We start from the raw sequence: 25230 nt of genomic DNA on the forward strand, positions 1-25230 counted from the left end.
TGCCAGACAGACTAGTTATTAACTCGACAAAACGATATCCTGCAGTAACTATCTCTAGCCAACTATTACAAGTCCCTTTGGCTCCAAATGAGAACGATGATTGCAAAACAACACAAACTAGAATAGCCTATTAAATGTCAACATGGTTTGTGCTGTTCCTCCTACCATTGTGCCCCCCTCCGTTCAAGATGTCAACCCGACACATAACAGTGAATGAGTGAGTGAGTTGGGTTTAACTTCGCTTTTAACAGTATTCCAGTTATATCGCGGCGTGTCAGCTTAATGTGGGAGGAAAGCCCGAAGTGGTGCAGGTCTCAGATGTTTACCACTTCGGTGAAACCCACGAGCACGGGTATGGTGCTGACAAACCTAGAAACATAATCTGGGCGAACCGGGATTCGAACCTACAATCATAGGTTTCTGGCGTGCCCAAGGGACGCAACTCTGCACAACGAATCACGGCGCCTTAGACGACTGGGCCACCCGTGCCCCCTGTTTACATAACAACATGATAGTTTCTTAAACAACTTTTCCAGTGATGGGATTAAAAATAACAAACAGCAGATATTGTTTGGTACAGAGTATTCAGTGCCGTGTAGCCTATTGACATTTAGACTTTTCCAGATTTAGTGTTTTTTGCAATTCATCGTTCGCATTTGGAGCCAAACAGACTGTTGGCCAGGGTTTCAACACTGCAGTTTTTTCAATTACATATCAACGCGTTAGATATATATACTAAAAGCAGAGTCGATTGTATGATTCCGACTATGAATCACTGAGTGAGTGAGTGAGTGAATATGGTTTTACGCCGCTTTTAGCAATATTCCAGCAATATCACAGCGGGGGACACCAGAAATGGGCTTCGCACATTGTACCCATGTCGGGAATCGAACCCGGGTCTTCGGCGTGACGAGCAAACGCTTTAACCACTAGGCTACCCGACCGCCCCTTGAATCACTGTCAAAGATGGATGACACCTGCCGTTCCGTTGAAGGATACCCCATCTTGACTCCAGTTGATGAGCACAAATATGGTGCTGGCAAACCAAGGATCTCAATGATGGGGATGTGGGATTCGAACCCAGGACCCTAGGTTTCTGGGATGCCTTTGGGCACGTGACTCTGCAGTCAATAAGAGCACCTACAGCGTAGCATGTGGGCTAATTGTGAGTGAGTTGGGTTTAACGCTGCTTTTAACAGTATTCCAGTTATATCATGGCGTGTCAGCTTAATGTGGGAGGAAAGCCCGAAGTGATGCAGGTCTCAGATGTTGCCACTTTGGTGAAACCCACAAACATGGGTATGGTGCTGACAAACCTAGAAACATGATCAGGCGAACCGGGATTCGAACCCACAATCATAGGTTTCTGGTGTGCCCAAGGGACGCAACTCTGCACAGGTTAAAAAATGAAAAAGAAATACTTAAATTTTGTTTTCTCGAAAGGATTCATATTTTGTATGTTTGAATCACATGTTAAAAGTTTGGGCATTAAAATGTTGTAGGAAAGCTTGAAAATAATGACAATTAGTGTATTGATCAATAATTTGGACAAGTTCTGCAATTTTTCTGCAATTCTGCGGCAAGTTACATTTTCTGAAAATCTTTCTGCAATCGTGGAATTGCAGCATTTGTCAAGGACTGACAAACACATGCTTAACATATAGTCGGATTTAAATAAAAGGTACGGTTATAAATCACATCTACAACTGAGTAAGCCTTAAGATTGCTTAAATGGACAGGGCTCTGCCCTGGAGTCTGTATTTCACAAGTCATGACACCAGACGATCAAAATACCAAATTTTGGCATTATACACCAGACTGACACTGAGACAGTAGAAAATAATCCAGGATCTATCAGGTGACACCCGACATCCTAAAGGTCAAGACTCTCAACACAATGTACAAGCGTCTAGACGTGCATTCCATATAATGAGCACAAATGGTCCTGTTGATATTTACAAGGCAACAGAGGTGAAAATTCAATGAACAATCAACCTGCGACATTTTGTAATGTATACCCACAGGACTACTACAAGAGGAGGGATTCCAGCCCGGTGCACCACTTCACGAGAAAATGCAGTAATGTGCAAAATTGATGCAACGCCATACGACAGTTGACACACAGATGCAGGGAGACAAAAGAAAGTGATGACACTTGGATTTGACAAGCACAACATTTGTTTTAGGATTATTTCCCTGTGTGATGATATGACCTTTTGTATCAGCAACTTAAGGAAGCCTGGAGGATTAACCGGAAGAAATTATCCAAATTATCCAAATTAGGAATCTGACGTACAAGTGCCCATTGAGTTCCCAGAGAGTTGAGGCGGTGGGTTAGGCTGGAGGTTAAAGTATTCGGAAGAATGGGTTCAAATCCCAACATGGTAACGTATGATGCCACTTCTTGTGTGTGAAATGTGAAGAAATTATCCAAATACTCATCCGATTAAGAATCTGACGTACAAGTGCCCACTGAGTTCTCAGAGAGTTGGGGCAGTGGGTCAGGCTGGATGTTAAAGTATTGGGAAGAATGGGTTCAATTCCCAACATGGTAATGTATGATGCTACTTCTTGTGTGTGAAATGTGAAGAAATTATCCAAATACTCATCCGATTAAAGTCTGACGTACAAGTGCCAATTGAGTTCTCAGAGAGTTGGGGCAGTGGGTCAGGCTGGATGTTAAAGTATTCAGAAGAATGGGTTCAAATCCCAACATGGTAACGTATGATGCCACTTCTTGTGTGTGAAATGTGAAATGGCTGGAATATTGCAAAAAGTGGCTTAAAACTGTTGATATGTGTTTACAGGAGCACAATGCTCTGGAAAATTGTCAGTAGCGTCAAAATTCATTTTAACACCCATTTCTTATTCTAGTATGTTAAACTAACACAAAGCCTATGTTTTATTACAGGAATCATCCAAAAAAATCCTGTCAATATTGTTATTCACAAACCAACAAATTGGTTGCAGCCTTCAGAACATCATATAATCTAACCCTTGCATGTTGCGAGAAATCCCATTTCTGCCACAGCAGTTCTGCCAACACTTGTTCTTATTTCAAAGGAAAAGGGATATAATTCTTTCAAACACTGCATGCTCCATTAGCAGACATCAGATAAGCTTGTTAATAGACTGGAGCTGGTTTCCTTATCTCCTCAACAACACCCACCCACCCTCAGGGGCAATCCTATAGATAATGTCAAACTGGATAAACACATCCATCAGTCTCCCACAGCCCAGATCAGCCAAGAGTTGCTGCCAGACTATATTACATACAAATTGAACCTCCCGAAAAGTTTGGACTTTTTTTTAGACTTGCACAAGTCTCTAAGGAAAGATTTCATAAGAAAGTATCAGTAGAAATTTAAATAATTTTGTTCATTTATTTGTTGTTTAACGCCACACTCAGCAATATTCCAGCTATATGATGGAGGTCTGTAAATAATTGAGTCTGGACCAGACAATCCAGTGATTAATATCATGAGCATCGATGCACGCTATTGGGATTGATGACATGCATCAACCAAGTCAGTGAACTTGATCACCTGATCCTGTTAGTAGTCTCTTACGACAAGCATAGTCGCCTTTTACGGCAAGCATGGGTTGCTGAAGACCTATTCTAACCCTGATCTTCACGGGTCGAGTTTTAAATGAAATTAACAGCAAGATTAATAACAACAATACAGTTACTTTTTTCTTTGAAATACCTTTTGTCGGCTTATCTAGACTTGCAAACGACCTAGATACCAAACTGGAATGACATGAATTGTTCATTTGCTTGCTATTTTGATACCACACTCAGCAATATCACCAATGGTTGATATGATGAGCAACATCCTAAACTGTTTGAGTACAGTGACAGTCACAATCACCATCCAACAATCTGATCCAATTTAGTCTCCTAACTAAGACAAGCAGTAGAGTGCTGGGGAGCTACCGGTATTCTAACCCCGGTCCCATGGGACATATTCTAACCCTGGTCAAATCGGACATATTCTAACCCCGGTCAAATGGGACATATTCTAACTCTGGTCAAATGGGACATATTCTAACCCCGGTCAAATGGGACATATTCTAACCCCGGTCCCATGGGACATATTCTAACCCAGGTCAAATGGGACATATTCTAACCCCAGTCAAATGGGACATATTCTAACCCCGGTCAAATGGGACATATTCTAACCCTGGTCAAATGGGACATATTCTAACCCCGGTCCCATGGGACATATTCTAACCCCGGTCAAATGGGACATATTCTAACCCCGGTCAAATGGGACATATTCTAACCCCGGTCCCATGGGACATATTCTAACCCCGGTCAAATGGGACATATTCTAACCCTGGTCAAATGGGACATATTCTGACCCGGTCAAATGGGACATATTCTGACCCCGGTCCCATGGGACATATTCTAACCCAGGTCAAATGGGACATAGTCTGACCCCGGTCAAATGGGACATATTCTAAACCTGGTCCCATGGGACCGGGGTTAGAATATGTCCCATAGGACCAGGGTTAATAATAATCAAGTCTTGGTCGCCCCAGTGGTTGATATTATGGGCAGTATTCTAAACTGTTTGAGTACAGTGACACACTATTACCATCCGACAATCTGATCCAATTTAGTCTCCTTCCTAAGACAAGCAATAGAGTGCTGGGGATCTATTCTAACCCCGGTACCATGGGACATATTCTAACCCCGGTCCCATGGGACAACAACGATTTCCCCCAAATATTAATTAAAACTTATGTGCAATATTCTGACCCAGTCAAATGGATTGTATTCTAAGCCTGGTTCCATGGGACATATTTTAACCCCGGTCCCATGGGGCATATTCTGACCCCGTCAAATGGGTTGTATTCTAACCCTGGTCCCATGGGACCTATTCTAACCCCGGTCCCATGGGATCATACTTTACTGTAGCCAAAGAACACATTGTGTTTTAACAGTATCAATATGTCCTGCTGTTTTGGAAGGGAGAGTTAAGGCTATTCATGTTAACAGGGCAAATGGAGAGACGATTGATGGACAAAAACAATGACTTTCTCTAACATGGATGATTCTGTGATGATCAATCTATGTTATTGTCCAGTGGAAATGACAGTGCGATGATCATTCTGCGGAAAGATTCCTGGAGATGTCTTGAAATGGTGTTAAATACACCATGGGTATACTTGGGAGATGGCACCGGAAATTGGTTTATCAATCAACTTGTCTTCTACAAATGGAGCAAAACATCACCAATAGGCTCTGTAGCTCACTTGTGCAATGTGTTGACCTTCAAATTGAGTTCATAAATAACAAGTACCGTATTTGACATAATAAGCACCAGGGCGCTCTCAAAATTAGAAATAGGGGGCTCTTATAAGAATATTATTTTGGTGAGAAGAAACAAACAGAGTTGAACGATAAATTTCATGGTTTATGCTGACAGCCTGAAATGTTTATGTACGACAGATATATTTTTCCAGAATTTAATTGCCCATAATTAAGGGTGCATATAACACACGAGTGCGTATTATACGCGAATAAATAAGTTGTGTACATTGAACAATCGGAAGGGGTGCTAAATGCCAATATATTAGCAAAAATCGCTGTGGGTGCTTATTAGAGCGCGGCGCTTATTACATCGAATACGGTAAGTATTCCCTTATTCCATCACAAGATGGAGACTACTTCCTTCTGTTATTACTTACAAATGCAGATTATAGTGGGTGAGTGAGTATGGTTTTACGCCGCTTTTAGCAATATTCCAGCAATATCACGGCGGGGGACACCAGAAATGGGCTTCACACATTGTACCCATGTCGGCCCAAAGCTTTAACCACTAGGCTACCTGACCGCCCCAATGCAGATTATAAGATGAATTTGTTTCTATGTCACAAAAGCAATTATTTTCCCTCATGTATGACATTTATAACAAGAGTGATATTTATGACATGAGGGTAATAATGTCTTTATCTTATAATGTCACTCTAAAAATAATCCACGTTTAAGAAGTAATTTCAGTAATACCATAACTAGAATCACTCATGCAAAATTAAGCATCACAGGCCTTGTGGTTCAAAGGAAATGTCAAAACTATAAATGTTTACAAATGACAAATTGACATTTGAGTGAGTGAGTGAGTATGGTTTTACGCCGCTTTTAGAAATATTCCAGCAATATCACGGCGGGGGACACCAGAAATGGGCTTCACACATTGTACCCATGTCGGCCCAAAGCTTTAACCACTAGGCTACCTGACCGCCCCAATGCAGATTATAAGATGAATTTGTTTCTATGTCACAAAAGCAATTATTTTCCCTCATGTATGACATTTATAACAAGAGTGATATTTATGACATGAGGGTAATAATGTCTTTATCTTATAATGTCACTCTAAAAATAATCCACGTTTAAGAAGTAATTTCAGTAATACCATAACTAGAATCACTCATGCAAAATTAAGCATCACAGGCCTTGTGGTTCAAAGGAAATGTCAAAACTATAAATGTTTACAAATGACAAATTGACATTTGAGTGAGTGAGTGAGTATGGTTTTACGCCGCTTTTAGAAATATTCCAGCAATATCACGGCAGGGGACACCAGAAATGGGCTTCACACATTGTACCCGGGTCTTTGGCGTGACAAGCAAACGCTTTAACCACTAGGCTACCCGACCGCCCCCCTGGTACTAGTACGTTTATGTGTAAGAATGGGAGTTCTGAGCATTTGTCCACTAATATCATGCCATGTCAACTTAATAAAGACGAAAGCCCAAAATGCTGCAGGACATTTACCACTTTGGTGAAACCAACAAGCATGGGTATCGCGCTTACAAACCTAGAAACATAATCGGGGTGAGTTGGGATTCAAACCCTCACGTCTGGCATGCCCAAGGGACGCAATTCTGCAGAGCGAAATGTGGCACTTAGACGACATGCCCCTTGTGGAAATGGGCCCAAATGGAACTACAAGGGTAAGCTGAAGAAATACACTCCCTCACCCCACCAAAATTATTTCAAAATAATTGTTTAATGTGAAGTTAACATGAAATACAGCTTTTCCATTGGATGAGTGAGTGAGTGAGTTTGGTTTAACGCCGCTTTTAACAGTATTCCAGTTAAATCACGGCGTGTCAGCTTAATGTGGGAGGAAAGCCCAAAGTGATGCAAGTCTAAGAAGTTTACCACTTCGGTGAAACCCACGGGCACGGGTATGGTGCTGACAAACCTAGAAACATAATCGGGGCGAACCGGGATTCGAACCCACAATCATAGGTTTCTGGCGGTCCCAAGGGACGCAACTCTGCACAGCGAATCGCGGTGCCTTAGACGACTGGGCCACCTGTGCCCCCCCCATTGGATGAGAGGCGAGTCACATGTTCATAAGGTTAAACATTCACAAACATAAAAATGACACATTTTGACGTTCATATGTTTTTCATGAGACTGTATTCTTGAAATGAAACTCTGACGGACTACTTCCACATACCTGGGGGAACCCATACAACATAATATTGTGTAAAGATACATCCTTCGCGGTAAAAAAAATAGTGATATAAATAATGAGCAGAAATTGACTTTGACTTTGTGTGAGTTCATTCAAGTATGATTCTTGATAGACTTCATCGTTCAACTTCAAGTTCAACAATAAAACAGTTTGGCCCTCACTCTGTGAAGGTTCACACTCCAATGAACTCACACAAAGTGAAAGTCAGTTCTCAATTAATTAAAGTCCCAAAAGTGCTCTGAAAATATCGAGAACACATTCGAACAATATACTTCCTGCACAATTCAAGTCTGATCACAGGAAACAGGGTTAAGCTACAGTCTGTCAGAACCATGGCCATATATAAAATTAAGAGCCAATTTTCTTCAAAGCTGATGACAGTAACGATTAATCCAGTTCCAGAGCTTGATGTCAATGAAGTGCTGTTTTCCTGTTAATCTAATTAACACAACAAAAACCCTTTAAAATCAAATAAAAGGAATAGATTTTGTTATTTTCCTTTTCAACACTGAAAGATTGGGTACTGTCCTGCCTTGAATCATTTCTGTTGTCGATTGTGTTGAGTTATTGCCAAAAAAACACCAAAATAACATTTTCAGTTCCTGCTGTGGATGAATTAATGTGCAAATCAACTGGTTAAAAAACAAAGTGATATTTTCATCAGGAAACACAGACGCTTCAATTCAGCAGCATACAAAGAGTCAACGAGATTGCATGATCTCAAGTAAAAAACAGTTCCCCATTCAATGAGCATCAAATGGAACAGCTTAAAAGCCATCTGTTTCTCCAGCTTCTCGTACCAGGGTCTTGTAAGGCAACCATAAGACCAGACTAAATTATGTTCCCTGTATACCACAGATTTTGTAAAACCTTCAAAATATAATACGGTTTGCAAATATGCTGTTTAATAGGGCTGGAACGAGTCCTAATTTTCTACCCGGGTACCCAACACTCTATTATCTGACCCTACCCGGATATCCACTATAGGTTTCAAGAGTTGGGTACAAAATGTCTGATTGTGAACTGTTTTACCGCAGCCCTGGCAAAAATTATTTAGATACACGAATAAAATGATCTGATCATGTATACTCTGTGGTTGATAGACGCTTTATCCTTACTCGAACATATAAAAGTCAGAACGAATGCCTGCATAGTGAGAAAGAAATGGGAACATTAGCTATACTTGTAGTGTAACCATTGAGTTTGATTGTTAGTGTCATTAAACAGTATATAACGTGACTAACCACGGGTCCGGGTAGTCATGTGGGTGCCCGGGTCCTACTCAGGACCCACCCGGTCCGAGTACCCCAGTTACCCGACCCAGCCCTACTGTTTAACATATTTTTGTTGAATCTCCAATTTGAAGAATTATTTTAGCCTTAATTTACCAAAATTATATTTGATAGTTTATATTTTCCCCTTCTATCTGTTGGATTATTGACTAAAAACACCCAAAAGAACATGAGACAGGTCTGATCTATGACTTGGTCAAGGGGTAATATATACACAGTACAGAGGTCACAGATACGGTCAAAGAGGTCAAACATATATGGTCAGGTGGTCAGGTGGTCACACATACACAGTCAAGTGATACAAAATACAGAAAAGAAGTAAAGAAGATCTCAGACGTTTACCACTTCAGTGAAACCCACGAGCACGGGTATCGTGCTGACAAACCTAGAAACATGATCGGGGCGAACCGGGATTCGAACCCACAATCATAGGTTTCTGGCGGTCCCAAGGGACGCAACTCTGCAAGCGAATCTCGGCGCCTTAGACGACTGGGCCACCCATGCCCCCTATATAGTCAAAGAAGTCACATATACTCTGTAAAGTGGTCACACACATAGTCAAGAGGTCACAGATATAGTCAAAGAAGTCACATATACTCTGTAAAGTGGTCACACACATAGTCAAGAGGTCACAGATTTTGTCAAAGAAGCCACATATACTCTGTAAAGTGGTCACACACAGTCAAGGGGCTTCAGATTCCAAGTTAACAGGTCAAAGATAGACAATCAATCAAGCGGTCCCAGATACTCAATCATAAGGTCAAATACACAGTCAAAATCACACATACCCTGTCAAGGGATTTTCATACAAGACCATATTCAAGAATGAATTACGTGAAATCATTGATGTGTTCTTCGTGTTTTCGAAGTGTCAACTTGAATCACACAGTTTAGCAAAATGAAATCTCAATGTTTGAATGTAAAGCAGACTAAGTGTTTGGCAAAATATCTATGGCAAAGTATGCCGCTATCTTGGATGAAGATAAAATAAACATACGACAGGATGGGGTTATCTCAGATTTACGACAAACCTAAGATATCTCAGGGCTACGATAGTTTCGAAAGTAGGCGGGGTGGTCGGGTAGCCTAGTGGTTAAAGCATTCGCTCGTCACGCCGAAGACCCGGGTTCGAATCCCGACATGGGTACAATGTGTGAAGCCCATTTCTGGTGTCTCCCACCGTGATATTGCTGGAATATTGCTAAAAGCGTCGTAAAACCAAACTCACTCAATCACTCGAAAATAGGCTACGATAGCCTACGATTTCCTTGCGATAACTTTACGATAATTTTAGGGCTACGATTGTTTCGAAAATCTAGGCCCTGTAGTCTTCATTTCTCTAACCTCATATGAATCCTTAGAGAGCTACCAACAACAGGCTTGATGCCTGTTATTAAATCTTGTGTGGCACAGTATCAATACATACCTTACGGTTCTATTAGTAAACCAACAGGCTCGGGCAAAGGTGTGTGGCAAGTATACCAACGGGGACACATATTCCTGTTTAGGGCTGGGTAACAAATGGAGAGGCCCTGATTCTGTATTTACAAAGCAAATGTACCAATACTGTTAAGTGTATTTGTTTTGTGGAACTTTACACCAGTGACATCTAGATATTGTCAAGTTCCACATTCACCACTCTATCTTACATACTGTATTTACCGTAAAAGTCTGGGTGTTTAGGAAATTGATAAAGCGGAGTGCTTTTTAAACAATAGCGACCCAACCCTTTCCGTATTCTTAATTTTGTTTGTTTGTTTGTTGTTTAACGCCGCACTTACCAATATTCCAGCTATATGACGGGGCTCTGTAAATAATCGAGTCTGGACCAGACAATCCAGTGATTGTATCATGAGCATCCATCCACGCAATTCACACAGGGATCGATGACATGCATCAACCAGGTCAGCGAGCTTGATCCCCTGATTCCGTTAGTCGCCTCTTACGACAAGCATAGTTGCCTTTTACCGCAAGCATAGGTCGCTGACAACCTACTCTACCCCGGAACTTCACAGGTCTTTATTCATAAGAAATCTCTTCCAAAAACAGTGGCTGATACAATTTCGAATATATCATGAGCATGTGTTTATGAATCACTATTAAATTGTGATGACACCGGGTGTTAAGGAAACGGTGAGCATATCTGCCCAACCAATTTCACTCATCATAAACACATGCATGGGCAAGTCAATTGTTAACCTGAAAAAACATGGGAATATATGGCCAAATAAGGAATTGCAGCAGACATCATTTTTGACACTGATGCGTCAAATTTGGAAATGTCCACCCTATGTCTACCATAAAACTTTGTGAAAATTTTACTGAGGCCTTGAATGGTATGACGGTCTATATGAAATCTTGGAAGAAAGAGTATGCTCGATTGCACCTAAAAATTTGTGAAATGTAGACCCCAAAGGCTGGAGCTGCAGGAATATTGTTCAACATTCCCAATGCTCAGTTTCTTGACATGCTATTTCCCATATTAACATGACACGGGTAATAAGACTTTTGAAACAAGAGTCATCAGGAGATGACATATCCCCCCTGTTCTGGTGCAACTCGGAAATGGAATTTCACTACTTATACCCACTTTTGGTTCCTAGCCATTGGCTTCCTTCAGTTCAGTGAAGAAAAGAATAATGCTGTTCAGTATTTTTCAAAATCCCAAATCATCAAAGCCACCATTTCACTACTAGTCTGATCTGTATAGCAAGTTTCATCATGAAATATTCAACGGTTTTAGATTTCTGCTCTAGCACTACCCTCAGTCATGTACCCTGGATCTTCATGGGTCCTAGAGGTTAATGACCAAATTTTCATAGAGAAAATGTCCTGCTTTCACACATGTTGCTTATAAAGATGTCCAGAACTAGACTGGAAATGGACCATTGATTGATTTGGCTGTACCAGCCCCACACTCAGGCGCAGTGGTGACTCAGCATAACACCACTGCCACAGGCTAATTTGCATATCACGTGACCGGACTTTTCTCTTGGTTGTAAACAAACGCGCTTTTTCAGAAATCAGTATAGAACGGACTGAAGCAAGTATTTGGGGGCGCTTTACATATTGTTTTGCATAACTATATAGATATGCTACTTCAACTGCGACAGTGAGTTGCATGACAATATATATTTATGCATCAAAGTGACCGTATCGCTAGCTCTCTGTTGGGCTTCGATGACAGCACGTGGAGCCGTACAACCAATGTAAACAAAGGATAACTACGCAAAAACAAGTACATTTTCACGTATTAGAATACTTTCTTAATGAACCGTAACCATTCCCTGACATTTGTTTATGAAAATGTGTAGACTTGTCAAACATGAAACGGATGAAAAGCATATTCAATATCTTGAATGGACTGTGGAAGATGTGACGAATCGTCACATGGCGCTGGCCTGTGGCAGAGGTACTATGCTGGCTGGCTGCCGGCCGCATGGAACTCTGGGTAGGAGAGTGTACCAGCCCCACACTTTGTAACACATATTCCATAGTGTGCGTGAACTTTTAACAATATCTCATTTTTTCAAACAGAAGTGTCAGATAACATCAACATTAAAGAGATCGTAAAAAGAAATATTAATCTGCTTTGAAAATAGTCTAAGCATGGAAAACTATATAAATTGCAAACTGGTGAAAAAGTTGGTGCAAATCTCATCCTGGTCCATCTTTCCTCTTGAAAACATGTACCTTTTGAATATGAAATGGTGATTCCCTCTAAAAAACATATCGGCTGCTCAGGATATATCCTGAATAATTATTTTCCAGACACAAAAAAAAACTTTTCCATATAAAAATAAGCCTCCATGTAAAACATGATATTTCACAGGAAATATCAATTTGCCACTTTCATAGCGTTTGGGCAACATGGACACTTTCAAATAAGGAATCAGATTAAAAGTAAATTCTGAAATTATTTCTCCATCATGTCTGGTCCACCTACAGTTGATGAAGAGGAAACAGAAATTACATCAAATAACCCGCACCATGTTATCATGAAGCACACTCAGGCTGAATCAATACATCATTCCATAACGGCTGGTCCCGGAAGAATTAAACCGCAATCAATGTTAAGGGCAGGGGACGCAGTGGCGCTTTTGCATTATTTCAACAAGGCTGTTATTCCTGATGAATCAAAACCTGTCACAAACAAACCGCAAAAGATTAATCTAGATTCATGATGATGATGATGACGATAATAATAATAATGATGATGATGATGATGATGATGATGATGATGATGTGGTTATAGAAATGTTTAATGTGGTTAATAGCATGAGCAAACTGCTACATCAATATTATCAGAGGTGGTGATGGTATGATGATGATGATGATGATGATGATGATGATGATGATGATGATGATGACGACGACTTGGGCGCTTTATGTCATCAGAAAAAATAATTAAATGTGAAATTAATGCACACGAAAGGTATCAGTATCTCTTAGATAAGCTAACTTCATTTGTTTCTGAGAAAACTTGTCCGCATTGGACATACTATGCGCTAAGAAGAATAACATGGATTAAGAGCAATAACTCTGTTAAAAAAACAATTTAAGGGACAAAATTTCGAACCCAGTCTAAAAAAAATGTATCTGTTAGATAAGCTTGCAAACTTTCATTCACGTAACTTTCTGAGAAAACATGTCCCCATTTCACGTAGTATGCATGAAGTTGAAAAACACGGAGCAAGGGCCAAAACTCTGTAAAAAATGAATTTACGACACCAATTTTTGAACTCTTTTTAAGATCATGACCAGTAACATCAGTGTGTAAAATTTCTTTTCTGTGACTAACATAGTTTTGGAGAAAATTTGTCTCCCTTGAGAAGCGGACGGATGAACGGACAAACTCAGTTCCTTTTTCCCCAGCCCTGCTTCATGGTGGGGGATAATAATAAACACAAATGGTAGGTCACCTGGTTAATAATAAACACAAATGGTAGGTCACTTGGTTTTCATGTATATTCAAAAAATTTAATAACACACCATGTCATCGTAGAGCTAGGCTAAGGGTAGTTTTAACCACATTAAATTTACCATTTTAAACCTCATGCTGTAAGTTCAGTTCCTAATTTGATTTAATGCAGTTAGTTATACAGGCAACCTAGCTCTAAAATAAACCATTGATGATGATGATGATGATGATGATGATGATGATGCCGATGATGATGATGATGATGATGATGATGATGATTATGACGATAATTACAATTAATAATAAAAATAACACGAAAAAGAAAATAATCTAGTGTGATTATCTCCTATCATATGGACTTAATAACTATTTAAATTGATAGAATGGATGGTGAGTGAATAGAAATATATGACCTTAGAAGATGGGCTACTGAAGCCTCTATGTGCCCTGGAAGACCTATCACGCAATGATTATGATGATGATGGCAAAACATGAAGTCAAGAATAAAAACCAAGAGCATGTGTCTCAAACAATACAATATTCTGTCACAGATTTGAAATGAATAAAATAAATGTTGAGATCAATTTGATATCAACATTTTTAAACCATCCTTGCTTTGAAACGCATGCCCAAAAACACAAATCCCTCATCATAAAAAATACATATTTCTTGCAGTATTTCTCTACCTTCAAACAGCCATTGGAAATAGGTCACTAATGGCCAAATAACAATAACCTCAACAGTCTATCATGTGAATCCCATGGGACAAGCTCGCAGTTAGCAACGTACAGCTTTAACCTTAAAGGGACAACTTAGAGGAGAGTATAAGACCCTTCAAGCAATCTTAGTTCCCTTGGAGAGAATCAATGACTGAGACATGGAGACTGAAGATGGCTGTATGGCTCCGATAATGTCCCTGATTGCCCTATCTTGCACCACTCTCTGCACCTACTCTGCAGGCGAACGCTGAGTCGGTTCACATCGCCCAGACGAATATTTAGTTGGATGTTTCAGCTTTGTTGGAGTATCTACAGGGAGACAGTAAATGGAAATGTTAACAGTTGTGTAACACGATGTTGTAATGGACGCTGTTTGACCGGTAAAGTTGACGTGAGTGAAGAGGAATCGGAGTGGAATTGAATTGGTGAATCAGATTTTGTGTGAGAACTTCTTGTGCTATTTATCCTCATCTTCATTGTCATTTCTTCATCATTAGCATCACCATCATCATCTTTGCCATTGTTATCATCATCATCATCATCATCATCATCATCATCATCACCTTTGAGACTGTCATCATTACCATTATTGGCATCATCATCACCATTATTGGCATCATCAGCAGCAGCAGCAACAGCTGGAGGCTAAATAATCTATCAAACACACTACCTACTGATGGCGACTTAAGATTTGTCTCATTAGATGCAGCAGCAACCCCTGTACTACCATGACAAAGCCATGGCTACAGATGGACTGCAACATTAAATTCAGGACCTGCTCACACGAGGACAAAGGCCTCAAGCAACTATTAGGGCAATGACCCTTAACATCTCAATGGAACCATCAAGTCCAGGCCCCTGTATGACAGGCACCATTGCCTGCAGGTCCTTAGGGTTCTGAGCTGAAGACAGGCCCCTTGAGAATCTTGCTCTTGACATGGTGGGCTTGCTCTTAAATTAGGGTGGTCTTCATCTTGAGCAAATGGTGGTCTTGATCTTGAGAAAATGGCGGTCTTGCTCTTGAGAATATGGTGGTCTTGCTCTAAAACTATCGTGAGAATATGGATCCGGATCTTCTGCTTTTGAGAATATGGTGGTGCTGCTCTTGAGAATATGGTGGTCTTGCTCTTGAGAATATGGTGGTCTTGTTCTAAAACTATCGTGAGAATATGGATCTCCTTCTATTGGGAATATGGTGGTGCTGCTCTTGAGAAATATGGTGGTGCTGCTCCTGAGAATATGGTGGTCTTGCTCTTGAGAATATGGTGGTGCTGTTCCTGAGAATATGGTGGTCTTGCTCTTGAGAATATGGTGGTCTTGCTCCTGAGAATATGGTGGTCTTGCTCTTACACTATGGTGGTTTTGCTCTTTTTCTGTGAGACAATCAGTCTGTCGATTGCTCGCCATGCCAGCCTCAAAGTACATCAACTCAGCATGAAAAGAATGTGGCGTCACAAGTAAGTGACGTGACAAGCAAGTGACGTGGCAAGCAAGTGACATATCAAGCAAGTGACGTATCAAGCAAGTGATGTGCCATCAGTCCTAATGTATATGATATTTGTACAGATCAACCAACCAACTGGCATCAGTTTTTACAAGTAGCAACTGGCCAATCAGACACCTAGATTCTTTAACGAGTAGAGACAATATCCAAGACAAGTTTCCTATTGCCATGCCTCTAGTGTTGAAGTATTTTTATGGGGAAAGAAACATGAACAGCATGTCATCTGAATACATCAAATGAAAACCTAATGGAGGACTGCAAACCGTAGTCATTCTAGATTCCATTGAGCATATTTACGTTAGATGTAGGTAATTATCATCTAGATGGTGGGAAGCTACTGGAATCTTGGCATGCGATCAGACACACTGCTGGATGGGTCTGTCCTGGGCCCACTTGCACAAAGCAATCTCAGCGCTAAGACTATTGTAAGCCTATGTTAAAGTATGGGGGCAAAGATCATCTTAGCGCTAAGACTATCGTAAGCCTATGTTAAAGTATGGGGGCTAAGATCATCTTAGCACTAAGACTATCGTAAGCCTATGTTAAAGTATGGGGGTTAAGATCATCTTAGCGCTAAGACTATCGTTAGCCTATGTTTAAGTATGGGGGCTAAGATAATCTTAGCGCTAAGACTATCGTAAGCCTATGTTAAAGTATGGGGGCTAAGATCATCTTAGCGCTAAGACTATCGTAAGCCTATGTTAAAGTATGGGGGCTAAGATCATCTTAGCACTAAGACTATCGTAAGCCTATGTTAAAGTATGGGGGTTAAGATCATCTTAGCGCAAAGACTATCGTAAGCCTATGTTTAAGTATGGGGGCTAAGATCATCTTAGCGCTAAGAACCTGTGGAGATATGAAGCTAGGCCAATATGGATTTGGTTGTACAGTCCTGTTCAAAAAGCAGCAATCTATGTGGGTGAGTGAGTGGGGTAGGTGAAACTAACTAGGTGAGTTGATTGGTGAGTTGATTGGTGAGTGAGTGAGTGAGTGAGTGAGTGAGTGAGTGAGTGAGTGATTGAGTGATTGAGTGAGTGAGTGAGAGTGAGTGAGTGAGTGAGTGAGTGAGTGAGTGAGTGAGTGAGTGAGTGCTGACTGATTGGGTTGATGGGCACAGGTTTTAAAAACAAGACAGCAGCCCCACGAAACCACTACTGACGTTTGCATGGGTCTGGATTCCTAATTGAAACTCGGGAGTACCCATCAGACACAGCCACACCAACACAGCCAGAACACCTCATCTTCGACCATTGGATCGGAAAAGACAACACTTCCTTCTACACAACACACCTGGAACACGGCCACAACAGTTTAAAAAACAAAAGGAACTATAAAGTATTTCAGCTCTGACATATATGACAAATCACACTTAATACCAGAAACTGTGGGAGCATTACCATGTTATCAAGCAACATATTATAAAAACAGTGTTGGGCAGGATCTACATTTCAAGCCCTTCCAAGCCACAAATAGCTCACACTACACTTCTTGCCATGAGAGTTATTAAAGACTTTTAAAATAAACAGATTAATTTTTCAGCAGACAAGGCAAATTCCAACCGAGCAAATAAGGTTCTATGAACAGCTTACACTTAACCTTTTCACAAATATAGACACCCACTTTTCTTACCAACATATTTTAAGTACTTCAAATATTTGCAAGCCTTTGGTGTTCCCAGTCTAGCCTTTGATACAACAGCCGCCTTAAGGTTCTTAAACAAACTACAAGCAATCAATAGTTGCATCGAAAACAGCATCAGAGCGAAATGGACATTCATCCATGATATACAATATCAAGGATATATCAAACCCCTGCATCAGATATGTCTGTATAATAAAACTGTACCAATCAATTTATCATCCTACGACACGATATGTCAACATTCCTACTCCTACGCCAATGACTTTGATTCCAGGTTTCAGTCTAAATCATTCCAAACATTTCTATAATCCTTTCAACTTTTCAGTTATATCAATAGTTTTTGCATTTAATCAATTATCCACCAAAAATAATCAGACAGCAGGCAAAGGTTTATGATGGTACTGAATCAATTTATGTGGCAATAAATTGATATGAAAGTTTCAGAAATGATATATCACAAGCAAGAATCACATTTGGCACTAGATAACTTTGATGGCTATTCTTTGACAGGAATGAAATATATTGTAAGAATTCAGATCCAGAAAGATGCAATAATTACCCTATAAACATCACAAACTATACAAGACCTCTAAAACTTTCTTCTTTAGGGTACTTGTTCACATTCTTAAATTTGAACATTCAATTTGATAAAGGCAAGATTTAATTTCAGATGAAAAAACTTTTTTGTTTCCTTCCTTGATGTCATCGACCTTCTTGCATCTACAAAATGAATATGCAATTTGAGAAAGACAAGATTTAATTTCCGGCTTCAGTTTCAAGTTGAAATCAGATAGTCCCCACTGTGGGGCTCGGAGTGAGTATGGTTTTACGCCGCTTTTAGCAACATTCCAGCTATATCACGGCGGGGGACACCAGAAATGGGCTTCACACATTGTACCCATGTCAGGATTCGAACCCTGGTCTTTGGCGTGACGAGCGAACGCTTTAACCACTAGGCTACCCGACCTCCCCAGTTTTAAGTTGAAATGTCATCGACCCTCTTGCAATTTACAAAATGAACATTTAATTTGATAAAGGCAAGACTTAATTCCACATAAAAATATGCAATCCAGATAAATAACAAACTGGTAAATTGGATTCTGCAGTAAAACCCTGTTAGTCCAGACTGTAGTTTCTGGGGAAATCCTGGTAAAAGAATGATTAGTAAGTAGTGAGTGAGTGAGTGAGTATGGTTTTATGCCGCTTTTAGCAACATTCCAGCAATATCACGGCAGGGGACACCAGAAATGGGCTTCACACATTGTACCCGTGTTGGGAATCGAAACCCGGGTCTTCGGCGTGACGAGCGAACGCTTTAACCACTAGGCTACCCGATTGCCCCGATTGGTAAGTAGTGATGACCCTACAACTACATATATACATTCCCAACACTAACAAGCATGAAATGCTCATATTCCCAGCAAATATTACATGTCCAGTTGAGTGCAAGGCATAGAGCCCCCTGGGAATGAGCATTACCGCCATTTTCAGTCTAAGTCAAAGTCGTTGCTGTGGGAACTCGAAAAATAATTTTTCTAAAAATCCCAAATTATCAAAAGGCACCAGTCTACCACAAGACCTATCTATGTCCCAAGTTTGGTGAACAAATATTGTATTGTTTTCAAGATCTGCTCTGGACACGAGCACTACCGCCATTTTCAGTCTAAGTCAAAGTCGTTGCCATGGAAACTCGAAAAATAATTTTAAAAAATCCCCAAATCTCAAGTTACCAGTCTACTACAAGACCTATCTATGTCCCAAGTTTGGTGAAGAAATATTCTACGTTTTCAAGATCTGCTCTGGACACGACCACTACCGCCATTTTCAGTCAAAGTCATCTGAAAAATCCTGAACTATCAAAAGGCACCAGTTCACCAATAGACCTATCTATGTGCCATGTTTGGTTAAGATATCTCTCATGGTTTTTTAGTTCTGCTCCGGAAATGAAACATGACGGACAGATGAGCGGGAGGACAGATGGAAGGCCACAGACGGACAGCACCCATTCATATCCACCTTCCACTTTGTGGCGGGGAATAATAATGTGGGTCTTGACGTTTCCAGATTAAGGTATATGGACTATTTGTTTGTTCGTTTGTTTGTTGTTTAACACTGCTCTCAGCAATATTTCAGCTATGGGGCAACAAGTGAAGGTATGGTGCTGACAAACCAAGGATCATAATTAGAGTACTTCTAGGATCCGGACCAGTGAAGATCCGGAGTAGAATAGGTCTTCAGTAACTCATGCTTGCCATAAAAGGCGACTATGCTTGTCGTAAGAGGCGACTAACGGGATTGGGTGGTCAGGCTCGCTGACTTGGTTGCAGCATGTCATCGATCCAAATTGCGTGGATGGATGCTCATGATATTAATCACTGAATTGTCTGGTACAGACTCGATTATTTACAGACCGCCGTCATATAGCTGGAATATTGCTGAGTGCAGTGTAAAACAACAAACCAACCAACCTTGTGAACAAGCAATATATCAACAAAATATCCTTTCAACAAACCTTATGAGAAAAATAATCAAAACAAATTATCAATTGCACCCTTAATGACAACCTCAAAATGATGGACAACATGCTTATTTTCATCATTTTATCATCACCAGACAAGGTTAACATTTAACTGAGGATACAGTGATAAAAAAATTCTTACCTTCATGTAAACAGATCCCCAAACAATGCCACACAAAGTTTACACTAATGCATCACATATGCCCCAACCGCAATCAATGAATCGCCTTTAAGAAACAGCAGTCAGAGAGCTCGCCGAACTACCACCTCCAGCCAAACGGCAGCTCTGTATCTCGCAGCTCCGTATCTCACGGCCGACCTGCAGTTATACCAACACCATCCCACGAGCAGAACTCTTCACTAATGAGCAAGAACACTCCACATCATAAATCCACGTCTCTCCAAGACATTCAGCCCTGTGCTTTTATTTTGGAATAAATAGTTCCTGGAAGGGAATGGTTGGGTGGGATGTTTGCATCCCATGATTGTGGTTGTAACCTCACCTACCCACTTTGCTAAACTCTGTTGTGAGCAGGCTTGTCATTGGACACCTGGAATTGACAGGATAACGAAATACCTGACAAATCGGTAATCCTGGTGCTCAGACCTCAGAGGAACAGAGTTGAATGACCTGCTGATTACACGGAACTGGTTTCATTCCTGTGTCAGGATGCTAACTTGAATGTGGAAAATTTAAGTTCTTGGGCATGTGTGGGTGGGTTTGGGTTTAAAAATAATCTTGACACAGTTACAAGAGTTCTGTATTATGAGTTAGTATGTAAAGTTAGACTTGACTTTAAATGTTGAAAAACAGCTGTAAAAACCACGTTTTCTATTTAGCTTGGTACGTGCTTGCTTGATAAACAAAAAACAGACATGATAAAAAAGTTAAATAACTGTGATAATACAGATATTTACAAGAGTTGAGGTGAGGTGAAATGGGGCTTAATATGTTCTTCAAGATTACTGTACTGATATAGGACGTTCTCTCTCTCTCTCTCTCTCCATCTCACAAACCACCTTTCAAACAGATTACTGTACTGATATAGGACGTCCCCCCCCTCTCCCTCTCTCTCTCGTGCCATCAAACCACCTTTCAAGCAGATTCCCCCCCTCTCTCTCTCTTTTTCCATCTCTCTCTCTTTCTCTCTCTCAAACCACCTTTCAAGCAGATTCCTTTCTCTCTCTCTCCCTCTCTCTAAAACCACCTTTCAAACAGATTACTGTACTGATATAGGTCGTTCCCCCCCTCTCCCTCTCTCTCGTGGCATCAAACCACCTTTCAAGCAGATTCCCCTCTCTCTCTCTCTCTCTCTTTCCATCTCGCTCTCTCTCTCAAACCACCTTTCAAGCAGATTCCTCTCTCTCTCTCTCTCGCTCTCCATCTCGCTCTCTCTCTCAAACCACCTTTCAAGCAGATTCCTCTCTCTCTCTCAAACCACCTTTCAAGCAGATTCCTCTCTCTCTATCAAACCACCTTTCAAACAGATTACTGTACTGATATAGGACATTCCCTCTCTCTCTCATGGCATCAAACCACCTTTCAAGCAGATTCCTCTCTCTCTCTCTCTCTCAAACCACCTTTTAAACAGATTCTCCGCCCACAAAACCATGGAGGCGGTTCCAGTAAGGAAGAAATACAATCAACCATTTGCACTCAGTAAGTGAGGTACCAAAGCTGAAGAACTGACAGTGCCTGCAGTTGCTCTCCATGTCGTAACAACGTTTCACATCCCAATGAGTATACTCTGTCTGATAGCGTTTCATCATTCTGACCTTTGTGGGGTGTTTTCTTCAATTTCAAGCAAGGTTTGGATACAATTAGTTTAACTATGACAGAGAAAAGTCTCACAAACAACTTTAGGAAACTATAAGTACCAATGTTGTTTTCCAAATTTCGTGGTCAATGTTATGTCAGTTTGAGTGCATATAGTTTTACACCCCCTTTAGCAATATTCAGCAATATCATGGCAGGGGACACCAGAGATATATGTTTTCAAATTTTCTTGGTCAATATGCAAAGATCATGAGTGAATGTGTGAGTGTGGTTTTACGCAGCTTTTAGCAATATTTAACAAAATCACGGCAGGGGATACCCAAAATTGGCTTCACACATTGTGCTCATTTGGGGAATCAACCTGGGTCTTCATATTGACAAGCGAACGCTTTAACCAACAGGCTACCCTACCGCCCCTCAAAGGTGCATGAGAATGACGTAAACAAATTTCTTGAACTAAAGGTTTGGAAAAAAATCTAGAAACAAAAATAACATAGTTTCTATTAAATCTTCTTATATATTTATCTCATATATCTGTCAGTTCCAGAAACTAGCCAGTCCCTCTTTGATTCTTACACAAGGAAATGTTTCACAATTGTTCTCATAACTCTTTGTGTGATCCTTGAAGAGATCGGATAGGGAAATGTTTCATGATTGAAAAAAGTGCCTCCTCATAAATTAGGTTAGCCTTGCTCCAAGGCTGTACCGAATGATAAGTCAATGGGTGTTTTGTAATTCTATCCTTATGATAATCAAGTCTAGATAAGCGGACAGTACAAGGTCTAGCGGAGCCAGTCTCCAAAAGAAGGGACAACTAGTTATTATTATTATTTGTATGATCTAGAAATTAGGGTGACCTTGTGAAATGTGGCTTTATGTGAACTCGGGCTGGTTCCTTGTGAAATTATGTTGGTTCCATTTGAAATCATTATGTCTTCTTTCGAAATTATGTTGGATCTTTATGAAATGATATTAGCTTCAAGTGAAATAATGTAGGATCTTTTTGAAATTATGATGGCTTCAAATAAAATAATGTTGCATCTTTGTGAAATGATATCAGCTTCAAGTGAAATAATGTTGGATCTTTTTGAAATTATGATGGCTCAAATAAAATAATGTTGCATCTTTGTGAAATGATATCAGCTTCAAGTGAAATAATGTAGGATCTTTTTGAAATTATGATGGCTTCAAATAAAATAATGTTGCATCTTTGTGAAATGATATTAGCTTCAAGTGAAATAATGTAGGATCTTTTTGAAATTATGATGGCTTCAAATAAAATAATGTTGCATCTTTGTGAAATGATATTAGCTTCAAGTGAAATAATGTTGGATCTTTTTGAAATTATGATGGCTTCAAATAAAATAATGTTGCATCTTTGTGAAATGATATCAGCTTCAAGTGAAATAATGTTGGATCTTTTTGAAATTATGATGGCTTCAAATAAAATAATGTTGCATCTTTGTGAAATATTAGCTTCAAGTGAAATAACGTTGGATCTTTTTGAAATTATGATGGCTTCAAATAAAATTATGTTAGATCTTTATGAAATGATATTAGCTTCAAGTGAAATAAAGTTGGATCTTTTTGAAATTTTGATGGCTTAAAATAAAATATTGTTGTAAATCATGTCAGTTCCATGAATATTAATTTGGTTACCAAAAAAATAACAACAGGATGACAAGATTGCTCCTTCCCCAATTATCAAAAAAACAAACAAACAAACTTTAAGTCTGACTCAAATACAACCTATTCCCAAAAAGACAACTAAAACAAATTCTATAAAAGACTATCGATGCCTGTCACTGCTGGCAGTACAAACTCTGATTATGAGCTTGCGTCCATGGTTAAACTTCATGTTTAATCTCTATGGTGATAAAAGTTGCCGTCAATATGACATCAACTGACAAATCAAATGTTACACGATCATAAAATGTCATCTGCTACAGAACTGTCGCGACGGTGGTAGCCATTCGAGACAATCAAACACTGAATGAACTACTCACGGATGATAAAGGCCAGAGCATATATCTACTATTCAGATGGAATCCTACTTTTCAATTTTCACTCAGAGGGCCAGGTGCTCAGGCCTCTTCTGCTGCTGCATTAAAATAATGAGAGAGTTTATGCTTTACGTCACATCGGCAATATTTCAGCCATATCGTGATGACTGCATTAAAATAAACCCCATGACTACGGGTATACCGCTGACAAACCCAAGTATCATAATTAGGTTGAACCAAAGATCAGCCGATCCTGACACGGCTGAAGGACATACATTTGAGCAAATCAGCAAATGAAAATCATTATTAGGGTAAAGTTTGTACATGCAAAATCCATCATACAGTCACAGGTATGTTTATTGTGATTTGAAACCTCCGACTGAAATCAAATCATGTACTTTCAATAACGATAGAATAACATTTAAAGCTACATGTTTTAAAGAAGACATTATCTTACCTCTATGTCAGACTGTTTATTGCTTCACGTGATCTTGATAAAATACTATGTGGGACGCAAAAACACATATACACACTTCAGGATACTGCTGCAACGAATACTAATACCCCGACAACAATGAAATAAACGCTTTGAAAAAGGAATCTAGTACAAAGTGACCCACTCATTTATGAAGTGAGTATTAGTTCCAGGTTTGGGTATCAGTTGCTTTCTTCCGTAACGGATGCGTACTTCCCTGTATTTTGCAAGAACAAACAATACATAATAGTTGACAAATTGTATCAAGTACTTATTGAAATTTTGCTCAAATCAAACCTATACTTAGAGGCAATTTCAAAATAACGCAACAAAGAAAGTATTTACTTTAAATTAGAACATCACGGTGGGGAGACATCCGAAATGGGCTTCACACATTGTACCCATGTAGGGAATCGAACCCGGGCCTACGGCGTGACAAGCGAACGCTTTAAGTACAAGGCTAACCTCCACCCCTCCCAGATCTTGTTTGTTTATTTGTTTGTTTGTTGTTTAACGCTGCATACAGCAATATTCAAGCTCTTTGACAGCTGTCTTTAAATAATCAAGTCTGGACCAGCCAATCCAGTGATTGACATCATGAGCATCGATCCAATTCCTTACTGCTGCCCACCCATGCTCACCCCTTCTAATCCCAGCTCACTCTTGCTCAACCCTGCCAAATGTTTCTCAACCCTGCTCACTCTTGCTCAACCCTGCTCACTCTTGCTCAACCCGACTCTGTTGTTCAACCTGCTCACTCTTGCTCAATCCTGCTCTGATGCTCAATCCTGCTCTGTTGTTCAACCCTGCTCTCTGTTGTTCAATCCTGCTCTGATGCTCAACCCTGCTCCCTCTTGCTCAACCCTGCTCTGTTGTTCAACCTG

General features: G+C 40.1%; 1 protein-coding gene across 5 annotated transcripts in view; it reads right to left on the reverse strand.

The window, feature by feature from the left end:
- LOC124130871 (RYamide receptor-like) overlaps positions 1–25230 on the reverse strand; it is a 258818-nt gene that overhangs the window by 119291 nt on the left and 114297 nt on the right. Inside the window, exon 1 of one of the 5 annotated variants that reach the window (XM_046493912.2) lies at positions 20234–20425. The exons of the other annotated variants lie outside the window; for them this stretch is intronic. The gene's annotated coding sequence lies outside the window, so the exon portion shown is untranslated. Of the gene's footprint in view, positions 1–20233; positions 20426–25230 lie in introns of those variants that run through there. 5 annotated transcript variants of the gene reach the window in all.

This window comes from Haliotis rufescens, unplaced genomic scaffold (assembly GCF_023055435.1).
Source record: "Haliotis rufescens isolate VD_foot unplaced genomic scaffold, xgHalRufe1.0.p SCAF_10, whole genome shotgun sequence".
In the NCBI taxonomy this organism is placed as follows: domain Eukaryota; kingdom Metazoa; phylum Mollusca; class Gastropoda; order Lepetellida; family Haliotidae; genus Haliotis; species Haliotis rufescens.